General features: G+C 39.1%; 1 protein-coding gene across 1 annotated transcript in view; it reads right to left on the reverse strand.

Moving 5' to 3' along the window:
- LOC131248845 (alpha-amylase 3, chloroplastic) overlaps nt 1-16,685 on the reverse strand; it is an 81,015-nt gene that overhangs the window by 24,739 nt on the left and 39,591 nt on the right. The gene's annotated exons all lie outside the window — the stretch shown is intronic.

A 16,685-nucleotide genomic window follows, 5' to 3' on the forward strand; every position in this document is an offset into this window, starting at 1 on the left:
ATAGAATTTGAAGATCTTAGAATGTTACTACAATCTACTGGAAGCTGTCGTAATCTGAGATTTGATTTAGAGATACTCCATTGTTTTAGGGTTGAAATTGAATGTGGACTAAGTTAATTTTGTCAGTTTGCTTGTTTCTGTAGCATAATCAGTCCACAAAATCTGTTCATCTTGTTTCTAATTTGTTTAGGAGTCAGCCAAGCCGCCGTTTCTTGATTCTCTGTTGAGAAGTAACATCAAGAGCCAATCAATTCACTAAAAATCAGTTCCATTAAAAGAACTGCTAAAAACTCATTTGGTAAAAGGTTTGAACTGTGTTTTGTTGCAAATTGTAATAAAACCAATTGAACACATTGATATCCTGCATTGACCAGTTTTCTGCATCAATTAGTCTGTCTTCTTTGGTTATGTTCGTCGATAACAGTCCCCGTAGTCCCTTTTTCTTTTCTTATGAAAGCAGTTTTAGGAAACTGCCAGTTTGTCTAAAATAAGTTTTCAACATCAATTTGTCATCAAAATTTTAATCAAGTTATATCTGAGACCATTTTTCTGCTGCAAAAACCATTATCGATGCCAGTCAGGTAATCGACAACCTTTCAATTAATTTTCTGCCATAAACACATAATAGAACCTATCTTTTTCTAGTTTCTGCACAAGTATCTACCCAAAACTTGGTTTCTGTTCCAAATCAATAGATTTTTTGCCATCAAATTTGTTTCTGAATCTCTTAAACAATTTATTTTGATTCCTTCATTAGAACTCCGCCATATGTAAAATGTGAGTTTTTTTTTTTTCCAGTCTGATCAACTTTGCACCAATAAACTAGTAAAAATCTAAACTTGTTTCCTGCAAAGAATGCTGCTAATGTAGGTAAAAATCTGCTGGTTTTCCTATCTTCTGCTGCAAATTTGTTTTCTGTTTCTATCACTAATTCTGGCCCATATATCGAGTCCTTCCAGTTTCACTGTTACTTGACGGTTTTTCTACTGATCAACATCATTGTTATCATAATAACCTTTCTCCTGGCATGTTGGAGTCAACTTTTGAATGCAGATTGCAAAAGTTACACAATGGGCTGCTCGCTAGACATCAACACTTTCCTCTTTTATAGACTTTTGTAAGTGGTGATGACAAAAGCCCACATTGACAAGATGATGCGGACACAAGGACATTCAAAGTATATCAATGTAGGAGGCGTGCGTTACCCGTGTCAATGTGGTTAGATGACAGGTACGGGTCAGGTCTCTAAAAGTTGAAGACCTTACACGTGTTCATGACATGTGTAAGTCGGCTAATGGAGATATTTAGACCATTAGATCGCGAGGATGGTGTGATCGGACCGTTGGATCGTCACGGCCCACCTTCATTACACCACCTTCACAGCGCTATCATCGGGGCCCATCGGGCATCTTATATTTGCATTTAGTTTATAAACATTTGATTCATTCAAGTTTTGAGACAGTTTGCGCACAATTTTTGTGCGAATTTCTTTTTTTAGTACGGGTATTTTGGTAATTTCATGTAATTACGAATTTATAAGGGTTGCCCTAAACCTAAAGCATGTTATGTTATGTTTATGAAAGAAAAAAAAAAAAAACTTTTTGCTTCTGATGATTTCGTATTCGACTTCCAATGATTGGAAGAGGGCATGAGGCCCAGGGAAGTAATTTCTCATCCTCTACTACTTTCTCCTTCTTTCTTTTCTCAATATATTCTTTTCTTTAACCCTATTCTCTTCCTTTTCTCCTAAAATCTTTAGACCTAGAAGCCGATCTTGTTTCTTTTTATCTAAATCATTAGATCTCAAAAGATTTTCATCCCCACATTAACCTAATTTGACATTCTTCAAAACCCATCACCCAAAGCCTAAATTTGAAGAACCACCATTTCTTTTTCTTTTCCTTTTTTTTGGGGGGGGGGGGGGGGGGGGGGAATTTCCAGATTTCTTAGAAAATCCACTTGGATCGTTAGACGGACTTATTGCAAGACGAAAGTTCTATCTTTCGCCGAATCCAACTAAATTCAGATTTTAAGATTCAATACTTAGTGTTTGTGATGGATGGCCATAATCAATGTTATATTAACCTTATTTCTTTCTTGTGTTTATGATGTATAAGGCTGATATTTTATTTGTTTTTAAATATTGCATAAATTTGCCCCATTCAAATACCATGCTCATTTAAGGTTGGATTAGGCCATCCTACATCAATTATTGGTATCAAAGCCTAGGTTCTTGCATTGGGTCGTCTTAGATCGAGTTACCAAGAGTCTAGATTTTTATTTTATTTTATTTCTAGGATTTCATGCATCGCATATAGAGTCTAGAATCTGAAATTTTCATATTTGCATTAAAATAATAATAATAATAATAATAATAATAATAATAAAAGTCTATATTTGAATTTTTTCACATTTGCATCATTCTAAATGTTAGGATTGTCAGTGTCCATAGCCTTGTGTCAAGACAATCTCCTAGAGTCATGTTTTAGGAAACCTAAGTTAAGTCTTATTGTGTATGCCCACTCGGATTGGTAGAGGATTTGGTCTACACCCGATTTTCAATATGGAACAGTTAACTGAGATGATAAACACAATCAACCAACATTTGGCCGCCATTGAGGCACAATCTAGGAACACGAATACCCGTATGGATCAGATAGAGCATCCCTCAGAGAAATCTCCGACATTAGAGGGGATGAACATTCTCACGTAGGGGGAGTTGTTGAGGAACGGGTAAAAAATCGTGTTAGAGGTCGTGGAGCACGTGGCCAAGGGCTAGGACGTGGAGGGGAGTGAAATCCGCGGCCCGCAATTGAGTATCAAGACCATTATGATGTCGATGATAGGGTCTTAAAGAGTGTTAAAGTAGATGCTCCTAGTTTTAATGGGCGTCTTGACCCAAAAGTATTCCTTGATTGGTTAGCGGATATGGACCATTATTTCGAATGGTATAAGATGTCTAAGAACTGACAAGTGCGGTTTGCAAAGATGAAACTTGTGGGTCAAGCTAAATTATTTTGGACAAATAAGGAGCGTAAGATCAAGAGATCAGGAGGTGTCCCAGTTGAACATTGGGTAGAGATGAAGTTATTAAAGGAAAAATATCTTCCTCTCTCTTACTGTCAAAAGCTCCTAGATCAATGGCAAGCATTATGCCAAGGATTTATGTCGGTTCCAGATTACATCACAAAAATTGAAGAGTATATGATGCGGTGTGATATTCAGGAGGATCCCTTAGTGACGTTGGCGCGTTTTAAGGTGGGTCTTCGCATGGATCTGCAGCGTGAGCTTATGAACCATGCAGTTGACTTGGATAAGGCTTACCAAGTTCTACAGGAGTTAAAGCTTTACATAAAGTCTCCTATCACGAGGCGCTTTGAGTCCCGAGACTCTACTGTTAGATCTGGTTTTCAGGGAACCAAACCTAACATTGGAAGTCAACCTACAGCGCAGGCTAGTGCACCGCCTAAGCCTAAGGATGATAAGGGCAAAGGCATCCTTGGTGCCAATCCTAGCAGTGGTAATCACTTAAAATGTTATGAGTGCGGAGGTACAAGTCATTTCGCATACCAGTGCATGACGAAGACTCGCGGAAAAGCCTTAGTCATAGACGAGTCAAATGAAAATGCAGATGACAAGGGTGATTATGAAGTTGAGGAATATCACCTAAAGATAGATGCTAGTGATTATGAAGAAGAAGAACTAGAGACTGCACCACTAGCTATACTTAGATGTACTTTGGCGCAGGCAAAAGAGAGTGATGATTGGCAAAGAAGCACAATTTTCTACACATTTATCAAGAGCAGTGACAAAATTTGCAAAGTCATCGTGCATAGTGGTAGTTGCACCAACGTGGTCTCAGCTAGCACAGTCACTCGTTTGGGTTTGAAGCTCATCCCTCACCCTCAACCCTACAAGGTTTCTTAGGTTGACCCCTCTTCTATGCCTGTGTCCTAGCAGTATTTAGTCCCCATCTAAATCGGTTCATATAAAGACATGTTGTGTTGTGATGTTTTACCTATGGATGTAAGTCACATCATTCTAGGGAGGCAGTGGTTATACGATAGAGATGTCATGATTTTTGGTCGCTCAAATGTGTGTACATTCACGCATGAAAGCAAGAAAATCAAGATTAATCCATTGCCATCCAAGAACCACACGGACAAGGCTAGGGATGTGAAAACGAGTGAGTCAAGGAAGGATGTGAGGAAATATATTCCAAAGTCTCTACATATCATAAATGCAAAAGAGTTTAAGAAAGAGACAAAGGATGATTCGACGATGTACACCCTAATGGCTAGGGAAGTTACACCCGAGGTTCATGTAGAGTTACCCCCTGAGGTGACTTCGGTTCTAGAGGAGTACAGTGATGTATTCTCTAAGGATTTACCAGATGAGCTTCCACCTATGTGGGACATCCAGCATGCCATTGATCTCGTCCCGGGGTCTTCTTTATCGAACCTTCCTCATTACAGGATGAACCCTGCAGAGCATGTAGAGTTGCATAGGCAGGTAAATGAGCTCCTACGAAAGGGTTTCATCCGTGACAGCAAGAGTCCGTGTTCCGTACCAGCGCTATTAACACCTACGAAAGATGGTACGTAGCAGATGTGAGTGGACGGTAGGGCCAAAAATAAGATCAGGATCAAGTATCGGTTTCCGATACCGAGGCTTGATGATATATTAGACATGATGGCCGGATCTACCATTTTTTCCAAAATAGACCTCAAGAGTGGGTATCACCAAATACGCATACGCCCTGGAGATGAGTGGAAGACAGCCTTCAAGACGAAGGATGGGTTGTACGAGTGGTTGGTCATGCCCTTTGGCTTGACTAATGCACCCAGTACTTTTATGCGTGTGATGACCCAGGTTTTGATGCCCTTTATGGGGAAGTTCTTAGTGGTTTATTTTGATGACATACTCATATATAGTACCATTAAAGAGCTGCATCTCGATCACTTGAGGCAGGTCTGTAGTGTCCTGAGGGCAGAGAGGTTATGTGCAAACCTTAAGAAATATTCGTTCTTGTCTGATAGGGCTATCTTCTTAGGGTTCATCGTGTCGTCTGTAGGGATGCAAGCATATCTAGAAAAAGTCAAGGCCATAGTTGACTAGCCCGAACCGCAGAACATATATGATGTGAGAAGCTTTCATGGCTTAGATACATTTTATCGTCAGTTCATTCGAGGATTTAGCACTATTATGGCTCCCATTACTGATTGCATTAAAAACGGGGAGTTTATATGGTCTAAGGCTGCAGCTAAGGCATTTAATGATATTAAGGGCAAGATGATAGAGGCTCCCGTCATGCATCTTCCAAAATTTTCTATCTTTGAAGTAACGTGTGATGCTTTAGGCGTAGGTATGGGAGTACTAAGCCAAGAGGGTCATCCAGTTGCCCATTTCAGTGAGAAACTAAACGAGACAAAACAAAAGTATTCCACCTATGACAAAAAAAATTATATGGTAATGCAGTCGCTACGTCATTGGCATTGTTATCTTCTTCTGTAAGAATGTCTTGTTTTCTGATCACAAGGCTTTGAGGTATTTGAATTCCGAAAAGAAGCTTAACCCAAGCCATGCCAAGTGGGCAGCGTTTCTTCAGGAATATTCATTTGTCCTGAAACATAAAGTCGGGATCAAGAACAGACTAACCGATGCCCTTAGTAGGAGAGTGACATTGCTCAACTCCTCGAGTGTAGAAGTTTTCGGGTTTGAGCAATTGAAAGACGAGTATCCCATGTGTCCAGATTTTGGGGGAACATATGTGTCACTCTTAAGTGCCTAGCATAATTCGGGTGAGTTCGTGTTGAAAGATGGTTTCCTTTTCAAAGGAGACCGACTTTGTATTCCCCGCACTTCCCTTCGGGATTTCCTTGTTTGGGAGCTTCATGATGGAGGTATTGCTGGCCATTTTGGTCGAGATAAGACCATCGCCCTAGTAGAGGATCGATTTTATTGGCCAAGTCTCAAGCAAGACGTAGCCAAAATTTTAGGGCAATGTCGAACATGTCAACTGGCAAAACAGAAGAAGCAGAATACTGGATTGTACATGCCATTGCTAGTGCCACATACACCGTGGCAGGACATTAGTATGGATTTCATGCATGGACTTCCCAAGACAATTAAAAAGCACGATTCCATTTTTGTGGTAGTGGACCATTTCTCAAAAATGGCCCACTTTCTCTATTGTTCTGAAACCTTAAATGCGTCCAACATAGCCAAGATTTTTTTTTTGAGGTAGTGGTTCGATTACATGGTTTGCTTAAGACCATAGTGTTTGACAGGGATGTTCGGTTTACCAGTTATTTTTGGAAGACATTATGGCATATGATGGGTACGAGACTCTAGTTCTCGTCTGCCTACCATCCTCAAACTGATGGTCAACCTGAGGTTGTGAATCGAAGTCTTGGAAATCTACTACGATGTTTGGTGGGTGAACACATTAAAACTTGGGACTTAGTCCTGCCAGTTGCCGAGTTTGCGTATAGCAGTTCAATTAATAGGTCTACGGGTATGAGTCCATTCGAGATTGTTAGTGGTTACAAACCTAGACTACCCATAGATTTGTTACCTATGTCAGTCACACAGCGGACCTCAGGAGTCGGCCAATGCATTTTCCCATCACATTCATAAGTTGCGTGCAGAGATTAGGAGGCGGATAAATGCTAGTAATGAACAATACAAAATTTCAGCTGACTTACATTGTAGAATTCAAGAATTTAATGAGGGTGATTATGGAATGGTTAGGATGAGGCCGGAACGGTTCCCACAAGGTACCATTAAGAAGTTATAAGCACGCAGTGCTGGACCATTTAAGATTCTGAAAAAGACTGGGTCCAATGTGTATGTGACAGATCTTCCACCTCGCATGGGGATTAGTTCAACATTCAATGTGAATGATCTAATGCCTTGTTCAAGCCATCCCATAGACCCTAATTTTGTTCCAAACCATTGGTCAATTTCTTAATTTTCTTCCCGCCCCATACCACCTATGCCTACTATACCTGAGAAAAGAGAAGAAATTGTGGATGAGCAAATTGTTTCCACTCGGGACAGTGGATTTCAGCGGTACTTAGTGAAGTGGAAGAATAGACCATCATCCGACTGTAGATGGTTGACGGAAGCAGAGTTGCAAAGACTAGATCCAGATTTGTTAGAAAAGCAAAAGAGTTTTATCTCGCCGGAGTCGAGATCTTCTCAAACGAGGGGAGTTGATGCGGACACCAGGCCATTCAAAGTATATCAATGCAGGAGGCTTGCATTACCCGTATCAATGTGGTTAGATGACGGGGTACGGGTCAGGTCTCTAGAAGTTGAAGACCTCACACGTGTTCGTGACATGTGTAAGTTTCCTAAAGGAGATATTTAGACCATTGGATCGCGAGGATGGTGTGATCGAACCGTTGGATCGTCATAGCCTACCTTCATTACACCACCTCCACGGTGCTATCATCGGGGCCCATCGGGCATCTTAAATTTGCATTTAGTTTATGAACATTTGACTTATTCAAGTTTTGAGACAATTGGCGCACAATTTTTGTGCGAATTTCTTTTTTTAGTAGGGTATTTTGGTAATTTCATGTAATTACGAATTTATAAGGGTTGCCCTAAACCTAAAGCATATTATGTTATGTTTATGAAAGACAGAGTTTTTTGCTTTTGACGATTTCGGCTTCAACTTCCAGTGATTGGAAGAGGGCATGAGGACCAGGGAAGTAATTTCTCATCCTCTACTTCTTTCTCCTTCTTTCTTTTCTCAAGGTACTCTTTTCTTTAACACCATTCTCTTCCTTTTCTCCTAAAATCTTTAGATCTAGAAGCCAATCTTGTTTCTTTTTATCTAAATCATTAGATCTCAAAAGATTTTCATCCCCACATTAACCTAATTTGACATTCTTCAAAACCCATCACCCAAAGCCTAAATTTGAAGAACCACCATTTCTTTTTCTTTCTTTTTTTCTTTTTCTTTTTTTTTTTTTTTTGAATTTTTCAGATTTCTCAATCCAGAAAATTCCTATTTTCTGGATTAGAAAATTCACTTGGATCGTTAGACGGACCTATTGCAAGACGAAAGTTCTATCTTTCGCCGGATCCAACTAAATTCAGATTTTAAGATTCAATACTTCGTATTTGTGACGGATGGCCATAATCAATGTTATATTAACCTTATTTCTTTCTTGTGTTTATGATGTATAAGGCTGATATTTTATTTGTTTTTAAATATTGCATAAATCTACCCCTTTCAAATACCATGCTCATTTAAGGTTGGATTAGGCCGTCCTACATCACAAGACTCGCATGCCAACCTATTCCAGCCAATGTTGACTCCTAGCTCAACCATCACATTTGTTAAATTTGAACTAGAGAAAAAAGAGAAGAAGAAAATGGGAAAGGAACAATGGGAGAATGTGAGATCATCTCTCACTTAGTCTCTTAGTCTCTTATGTATAAGAACATTACGTGGAGATAAATGGGGGGATCATCCTCATCTAAGTCTTATACCAACTAATTGGGGTCTGTTACATGAATCCTTTTATGCTATTCCACATAAATGGGGAGATATGATCAGTTAAAGAGAGAAGAATAGTTATAAAACAGAAATATAAGCATATGGTGCTCTGTAGGAACCAAAGACAGTGTACAAAATGTGACATCAAGTCAGTTAAGGAACAACATGCTCATAGGATGAGCATAGTTGAAATGAGGATGTTGATATGGATGAGTGACAAGATACGGATAGAATTAGAAATGACTGCATTATGGGGAACCGAGTAGCACCAATAGGTAATAAGATGATGGGAAAGTAGACTAAAAGAGACCAAGAGCTACACCAGTTAGAAGGTGTGAGTTGGTACAAGATGAAGGCTCTTAAAGGACAAGGGAAAGCCCAAAAGTGCGAGAGTGGAGATAGTAAGAAAAGGCTTGAGGACCAGTGTTTTAAATAGTGAATAGCGTGTAGCGTAGCGTTCAACCATCTGAAGCGTGAGGCGTAAGCCACAAAATTAGACTACTTTATAATGAAATTTAACAAAATTTTATGATATTTGGTGCAACCAAATGCAACCTAAAGTACTAGGAAAGGGCAATGAAAGCATAAAGGTAAAGGAGGAGCAACGAAACTAATTTCATACTATTACTTATATTATTTTACTAAACGCGTTGAAAAGATTTAACTTATTTTTATTGAAAATGGAACAATGTAACAAAAATTGAAAACATTAATTGATTTTAATGTTGTAGTGAAAAGTAACTTGTAATGTGAGCTACATAGCATGTAGCGTAGTCTATGTAGTGTGTAGCAAATGCAAATTATCATGTAGCATAGGCTACACAGAACTTAAGTTATTTTAATGAGCTACATACAGTTAAGCTACGCTACATGCTACATAGCGTAGCTATTTAAAATATGGTTTAACTAAGGATATGGTCGACGATAGTGGACTGGAGCCTGGCAAAACCTGATTCGCTTAGCTAACTCCAATTAGTTGGATAAGGTGTAGATGATGATTATGATGATGAGAATGCTAGCCTCAAAAAGTAAAGAAATTCAAGACACTATCCTTGTCACGTACTCTCACCATGTGCTAGTTTTGAAGAAGCTAATTAGGATTCTGGTGTGATTTATGCTTTAGTTGGCCACCAGGCCCAAGGATAGAAAGAAGAGAACATGGTTGAACATCCAACAAAAGTTCAAGAAATTTTGACAAAATGTTTGGATGTTATTCATGTGGATGAATTGAGAAAGGAGGAAAGATAAAAAAAAAAAAAAAAAAAAGAAAAAAAAAAGAGAAGAAATAAGAATAATAAAAGCAAAAATACCCATTACATCCTAAACCTAGATGGGCCTAAGAATGGGACATATAATAGCCCATATTCACATTCAATAATACTCCCCCTAAGGCATTCTTACTAGTCTCCATATTTTTTGGTCTCATGCATTCTTACTACCTAAGGTTTGCTATAACTTAATTGCTAGGCGTATCATGGATTTTCTTTTGGGCTTTTCGTCGTTTCATACCATCAACTGGGAGTAGATCTGTAGGCCCAAAAATGATAGAGGCCTTGGCATGACCTCCTTGGAAGTCTCTACTAAAGCCCGTCTTATCAAACAAATTTGGAAAATCATTCGTAAAGAAGACAACCTTTGGGTTTAATGGATCCATGAGAAATACATTGGTTCTAAAATTATATGGAATACTCATTTTCCTTCCAATGCTTCCTGGGCTTAGCATAGCATTTTCAGTGTTTGGGATATTGCTAAGCCCCATATAAGATTTATAGTGGGAAATCTATGGACTTTTTGTTTGACCCCTGGTTGGGAGGATTCTAGCCTTTTTTACCATCGGGGCCCCTCTATCATCCATGACCTGGGGCTAGGAACTTCCAAGATATTGAGTGGCAATTTCCCTATCCTAATTCTTTTGTCTTGGCAAATCTCTTATAGGAGATCAAACAATATCAAATTGTTCCTGTGCAAGATGAAATTGTTTGGAGCCCAACCCCTAATGGTTCCCTAACTTTGCCTCTACTTTAAAAGCTTGCATATTTGCTACCCCAAACCCGCCTTGGTGTGATCTCATTTGGTTTTCTGGTTTTGTTCTGAGGCACTCTATTGTGGCCTGGATGGTTTTCCATGGAAAGTTTAAAACTAAAGACCTGCTTGCTTCCCTCACTATTATTGATGATACTATATGTATTTTTTACCAACATGATATTGAATCCATTAATCATTTTTTTTCTTGTAGGTTTACTAATTGGATTTAGAGAAATCTGTATTATAAACTTCTTATCACATTCATCAACCATCCGATTTTTTTTTCTCAATTTGTTGCACACCTGGTTGAAAGTGCAACCAACCCCGTCACAACCTCTCTTTACAAGCTTGCTTTCCCGGCCATTATATGCGATCTGAGAGCCAGAGTCCTCTTCCTCTTTGGGCCTTCTATTGCAACAAAGGCTCCTAACGCTATTTCTGTTGTCTGGGATTTTCCTACTACCTACTCGGTGTTAAGAACCCATATTCGCCCAGTTACTCGGCGTCCTAGACCTATCCCCAGTTGGACCATAGCCTATGCTGAGATTTTGGCCTATAGAGTTGGGCTCATCTGCTACACTCCTAATGAAACTCCTACATGGGGAATCCTCTCCGAATGCACCATCCAAGGAATTGTGGACAAGTGCTTGCATACTTTATTCATTGGTATACCTAACCTTCCTATTGATCAAACTGCAGGGAACCTGGGAGATGCGCATGTTTGCTCGGAGGATTCACTCCTTCGCTTCTGCTTACAGTACCTATCTCGGGGTTATCTCTGACCACTTGCGGACAATTCTCTCCAAATTGTCTGATATCCATATGCATTACCCATCCAGATTTATCACTAAGGTTGAGATAGCTGATTTGATGTGATGCATGACCCGGGCTGTGCGTCCTCCTCCTTTCCTACTCTCCTTTTCTCTCTTCTTCCCCATTATGTCTGTTTTCTTGTTTTTAACTCCTCCCGTGCGCCCCGGGGTGTGGGTTGCTTCTTTTTTTCTTTTTCTCTTATGGGGCTCGCCCCTTTTGTTGTATCTTTTCAGGCTTTGCCCTGGGTAAGCAGTAAGAAAGTATTGCTCGCTTGCTTTCCAACAATAACAATAACAATAACAATAACAATAACAATAATAATAATAATAAGACTTCCCTTCAATCTTGAGCACATATATCATGAATGCCCAGCTTGATAGAGAGGAGATCCAGTTGAGTGACATGGAGCTTTCGTAAACATATCTACTAGTTGATCTTGGGACTTGACAAACAACAGGCAAATTTCCTTGGCTGCAACTTTTTCCCAAATTAAGTTGCAATCAACTTCGATCTGCTTGGTCCTCTCATGATAGATAGGGTTATTAGAAATATAACAGGTTGCTTGATTATTATAGTATAGCTTCATAGGAACCTTGACCATAAAACCAAGTTCGCCCGTTAACATTTTTAGCTACATGAACTCGCATGTCACGTGGGCCATTGCTCTGTATTCCGCATCAACACTTGAATGGGTAATTGTTTGATAAATTATTTTTCCCACAAACCAACAATATTCCTAAATCATTAATTAATTCACCCTAATCCACACCTAGTTTCTTATTTGTATCCATGGGAGTTTCAACAGGCTTGGCTCCTAGAAGACTTGTCCTATTCAATAAATCCATCATATATTTTTGTTGTGACAAGTCGATGCCTACCTTGGACCGAGCCACCTCAATGCCGGAAAATATCGAAGACGAAAGTCTTTCGTATAGAAATGTTGCTATAAGAATTTCTTCGACCAGTCAACACCTGCGCTATCATTGTCTGCGACAATGATCAATGTTCAAAATATCGGTATCGTGTTACGTATCACACCCTTGGGATACAAATACGTATCGGTTATCGCACGGAATATATCATTTGTATCGATGAATTTATCGCACTTTTTGGGAAACATGGGGAAACATTGGGGAAATGGTTGAATTTTTCAATGAAACTTCAGGGATTGTTAGACAAGACCTTAATACACACTTTTAAATCCTAACATCTCAAAAAAGAAATGCACAAAATAGATTTCCTTTGTATAGTGTCCTAAGCTATGTGTTGTCCGTTTGACCTGTGTTTTTAGTAGCGTAGCGTAGCGAAAATGCTACATAGCATACGCAAGTAGCGTAAGCTACAGGGTATGTAGCATAAGCTATGGTGCATGTAGCATAGCGTGGATAGCATACGCTACCTGAAATCTCTTTTTTTAAGTGCTTTTTTCAATTTTAGTTTAACACCTATTTTTCAATGGTGATGACTTATACCTATGACACATCGCACTACATCAAACTAATCCAGACCATCCAAATTGTGGTCTATATCATGAATTTATGGCATTTCAATAAATTAAAAAAAAATAAATCAAGTCACACTTAGAGATGTCTAAAGGAAGAGAAAGAGAGAGAGAGAGGAAGAGATTTGGCATGGAAATAAGTGGTTGATGATCTAGATCTGTAGTCAAGAACTCATAGAAATTATGCATTTTGTAAATTTTATCATATTTTCTATTAGTTTAATTAAAAATATTAAGGATTGTATAGCTTACGCTACAAACTATAGAGGGTCAAACGCCACGCTATATGCTACAGCTATTTAAAACACTGCATTGAACTAATACAACTATATTCAAATTGAATGCATAACATTTAGAGTATATGTGATGATTATTTCATCAAACACTCCCAAATATTTCGAAATTAGTCTCAATTGACAATTGGTTAAGGGGAAATTTCGAAGAAAAAAAATATACTTTAATATTTTTAAATTAAAATGATATTTAGTTTTTGAAAATTAACAAGGACTAAACAAGTCAATAGATCAGCCCTCATACATGCTTGATTTCATGTTTGGAGTGCAACATTGCAAGCAATTTCAGAGAAATTGGGGAAATTTTGAAATTTCCCCAATCTTGCCCAAATTGGACCACCTACACTCAAATTTCGAAATTAGAATGTATGTAATGATCATTTCGTTGAATCATGGTGTGCCGTAAAGGCCGTTATGGGGTGGTAAAGGCCGTTACGTAAAGGAAACGGTGGCAGCCGTTACACATTATGGGGTCGTAAAGGTCGTAAAGGCCATTACGGATAAAATGACCCGTAAAGGCCGTTACAGCCCCCGTAACGGCCCGTTACGTCCCCCGTAAAGGCTATAATGGACCCGTAACAGCCTGTTACGGGGCCGATACAGGTTTTTCAGGTTTTTTTCAATAGGAAAAAAGGAGACCGTAACAGCCGTTACGGGGGCTGTAACGGCCGTTATACCCCTTATTGTAAAGGTAACAATAGTGGCCGTTACGGCCACCGTTACCGTTACGGAATACCTTGCGTTGAATACTCCTAAATACTTCGAAATTAGTCTCAATTGACAGCTAATTGAAGGAAATTTTCGAAAAAAAAAAAAAAACAAGGAGGACATGAAGATCCAATGGATATCAAAATCAAAGCTCCACCACCATGATTTTTCATGCAAAAAATGAAGAACCAATGAATTTGTAACAATTTGACATGGATTTAACATAATTTCAACAAAAAAAAAGGGGGATCAAAAATTGAAAATGCTCACCAAATTGAACAAGTGAGATATATCGGCATTACTAGTGTGTTTCATATCACATGGGTGGGATATAACATATGTCGTGGGATATATCGGCCAATATCATCGATATTTAAAACACAGACAATGATGTTGTCTACATATACAACCAACACAATAGTGCATGTTACACGTCACCTAATAAAAAACAGAATGGTTGGCCCCACTACGTTTTTTTATTTCAAATCTTTGCAATTCAATTAAAAAACCAAGCCACAGCGAAAATATACAAATATACAGAAAAAAAAGAAAAAAAAAAAGGCAAAGGAAGCAATTACAAGTTACAACTCTTCCCAACTATCAAGAAAAAGAGCAACCTCCTTTGTGGCTTTAACCCACTCAACCACAAGCATTTTCACCTTTCCGAAAAATCCCTCCACCCGCCACTCGTGATTTCTGAAGCATCGAGTATTCCTTTCTACCCATATAGACCATATACCCACCAAAAGACATAATCACCAAACTTTTGAGCCTATTTACTTGGCCCCTAGATTGTTGACTTGATCTCTCGATCCACTTATGTGAGTGACCAAAGATCTGAACCTAGATCCTTTGTTCATGGCACACTCACACTCTTGTGTAGGGTGAGGGGAAAGCATAAACCGACACCAAGTCAGTTCCCAATGGTGGAGACTGTCCATCCTAACCCAAGTCAGTCCCCTCACACAAGATGACCAAACATTTCATGAATTGATGCCCACAAGTGTGTCCAACGCACATGTGACGGTCATGGTCTAACAGGGTATTGAGATCCATGGACCATGATTCTCCTAAGTCAATGGTTGTCATGTCCAATCTCAAGTTCCCAAGGACTACCAGAGGAATCAGTCCTCAACAAACCCAATGAATAAGATGAGAGCAACACTAAATCTAAGGTGTGTCGCATGTCCAATATAGAGCCCATAGTCACCATGATCAATGGTTGATATCTGCCCAATCACTTCCACGTGGCTAGTGGATTAGGGCACAGATGGTTTTCTACGGCATCAACTCCAACACCCCCACCCATATATCATCCAAAAACCTAATCTTCTGCCCATTACCTAAGGATAAACCCACCCCTTCTCATACCTTATTTTTTAATTGTGTTTACCACTTTCCATAGGTATGCAGATCTATACAATGGTGAAGACTGCGTCCACCAACCCCCAGAATCAAAGCCATCCTTCCTCCTAACTACCTCCCTCCATAAACTCCCCTCCACCCCAAATCTCCATGCCCATTTTCCTAACAAGGCTTGATTCACCACCTCCAAACTTCTTAGCCCCACTCTTACTTGACTCTTCGAGTGGCATAATCTTCCCACTTCATGAGATGGAACTTTTTCTTATCTTTCATACCTTTCCAGAAGAAATCTCTCCTAATTCTTTCCAATCTAACGGATATGGACTTTGGACATTTGAAAAGTAACACAAAGTAGATCGAAAGATTGGATATAGCCGCCTTAATAAGAGTTATCCTTCCCCTTAATGACAAATATCTGCTCCTCCATAGCGATAATTTATTGTTGAATCTTTCAATGACTCTATCCCAACCCCATTTGGAAGGCTTACTAATACACAATGGTAACCAAGATATGTTGTTGGAAAGGAACCTTCCTTACACCTAAATAACCTCGCAAATGACAACACCTCAGCCCTCGAAATTCCAACCCCCAATAACTCACTTTTGCCAATATTTATCTTTAAATCAGACAACTTCAAAGTAGACTACAATCATTCGCAAGTTATCCACCATCTCTTCATCAGCTCAACATAACAGTAACGGGTCATCTGCATATTGCAATTATGTTATTTGAAAATTGAAGTTATCTATTCTAAAGCCTGTCACGAGATCCTCTACAACCCCTCTCTCTATCTTGCTGAACACTTCCATTACAACCACGAAGAGATATGAACCCCCCATTGCAACCCCCTAGATGGAGGGAAAAATCTATTCGAAGAGCCATTTACCAGAATGGAGAATTTTGGCGATGCCATACACTCTCATATCCATGATTGCCATCTGATTCCACTCCCCAGTCGACCCAACATATAATATATATATATATATATATATATATATATATATATATATATATATATATATATAACAATCAACATGATCGTATGCTTTATCTACATCCAACTTACATACCAGTCCTTTCCCTCCACCTCTACTACATACATCTATTATCTCATGTGCCACTAAAGCATTGTCCGCAATTTGTCCACCCGTTACGAAGGCCCCTTGAGATTTTGAGATGACTCCACCAATAGCCACTTTGAATCTTGTGGCTAACAGCTTTGACAGAATTTTGTATGGACCTCCTAATAGACTTGTCGGTTTGAAATCCTTCAAGCTTTCTGCAACTTCCTTTTTTGGGATTAATGCAATGAACGTAGCCCTAGACTCCAAGGGCAAGGAACCTGTTACATAAAATTCATTAATAAAACCGATTACCTCGCCTTTAACCAATTTCCAGAATATCTGATAGGAAAGTATCGGAAACCCATCAAGACCTGGCACCTTTTCTCCACCCTACTCCTCA

Source organism: Magnolia sinica, chromosome 6 (genome assembly GCF_029962835.1).
Source record: "Magnolia sinica isolate HGM2019 chromosome 6, MsV1, whole genome shotgun sequence".
NCBI classification, from domain to species: Eukaryota; Viridiplantae; Streptophyta; class Magnoliopsida; order Magnoliales; family Magnoliaceae; genus Magnolia; species Magnolia sinica.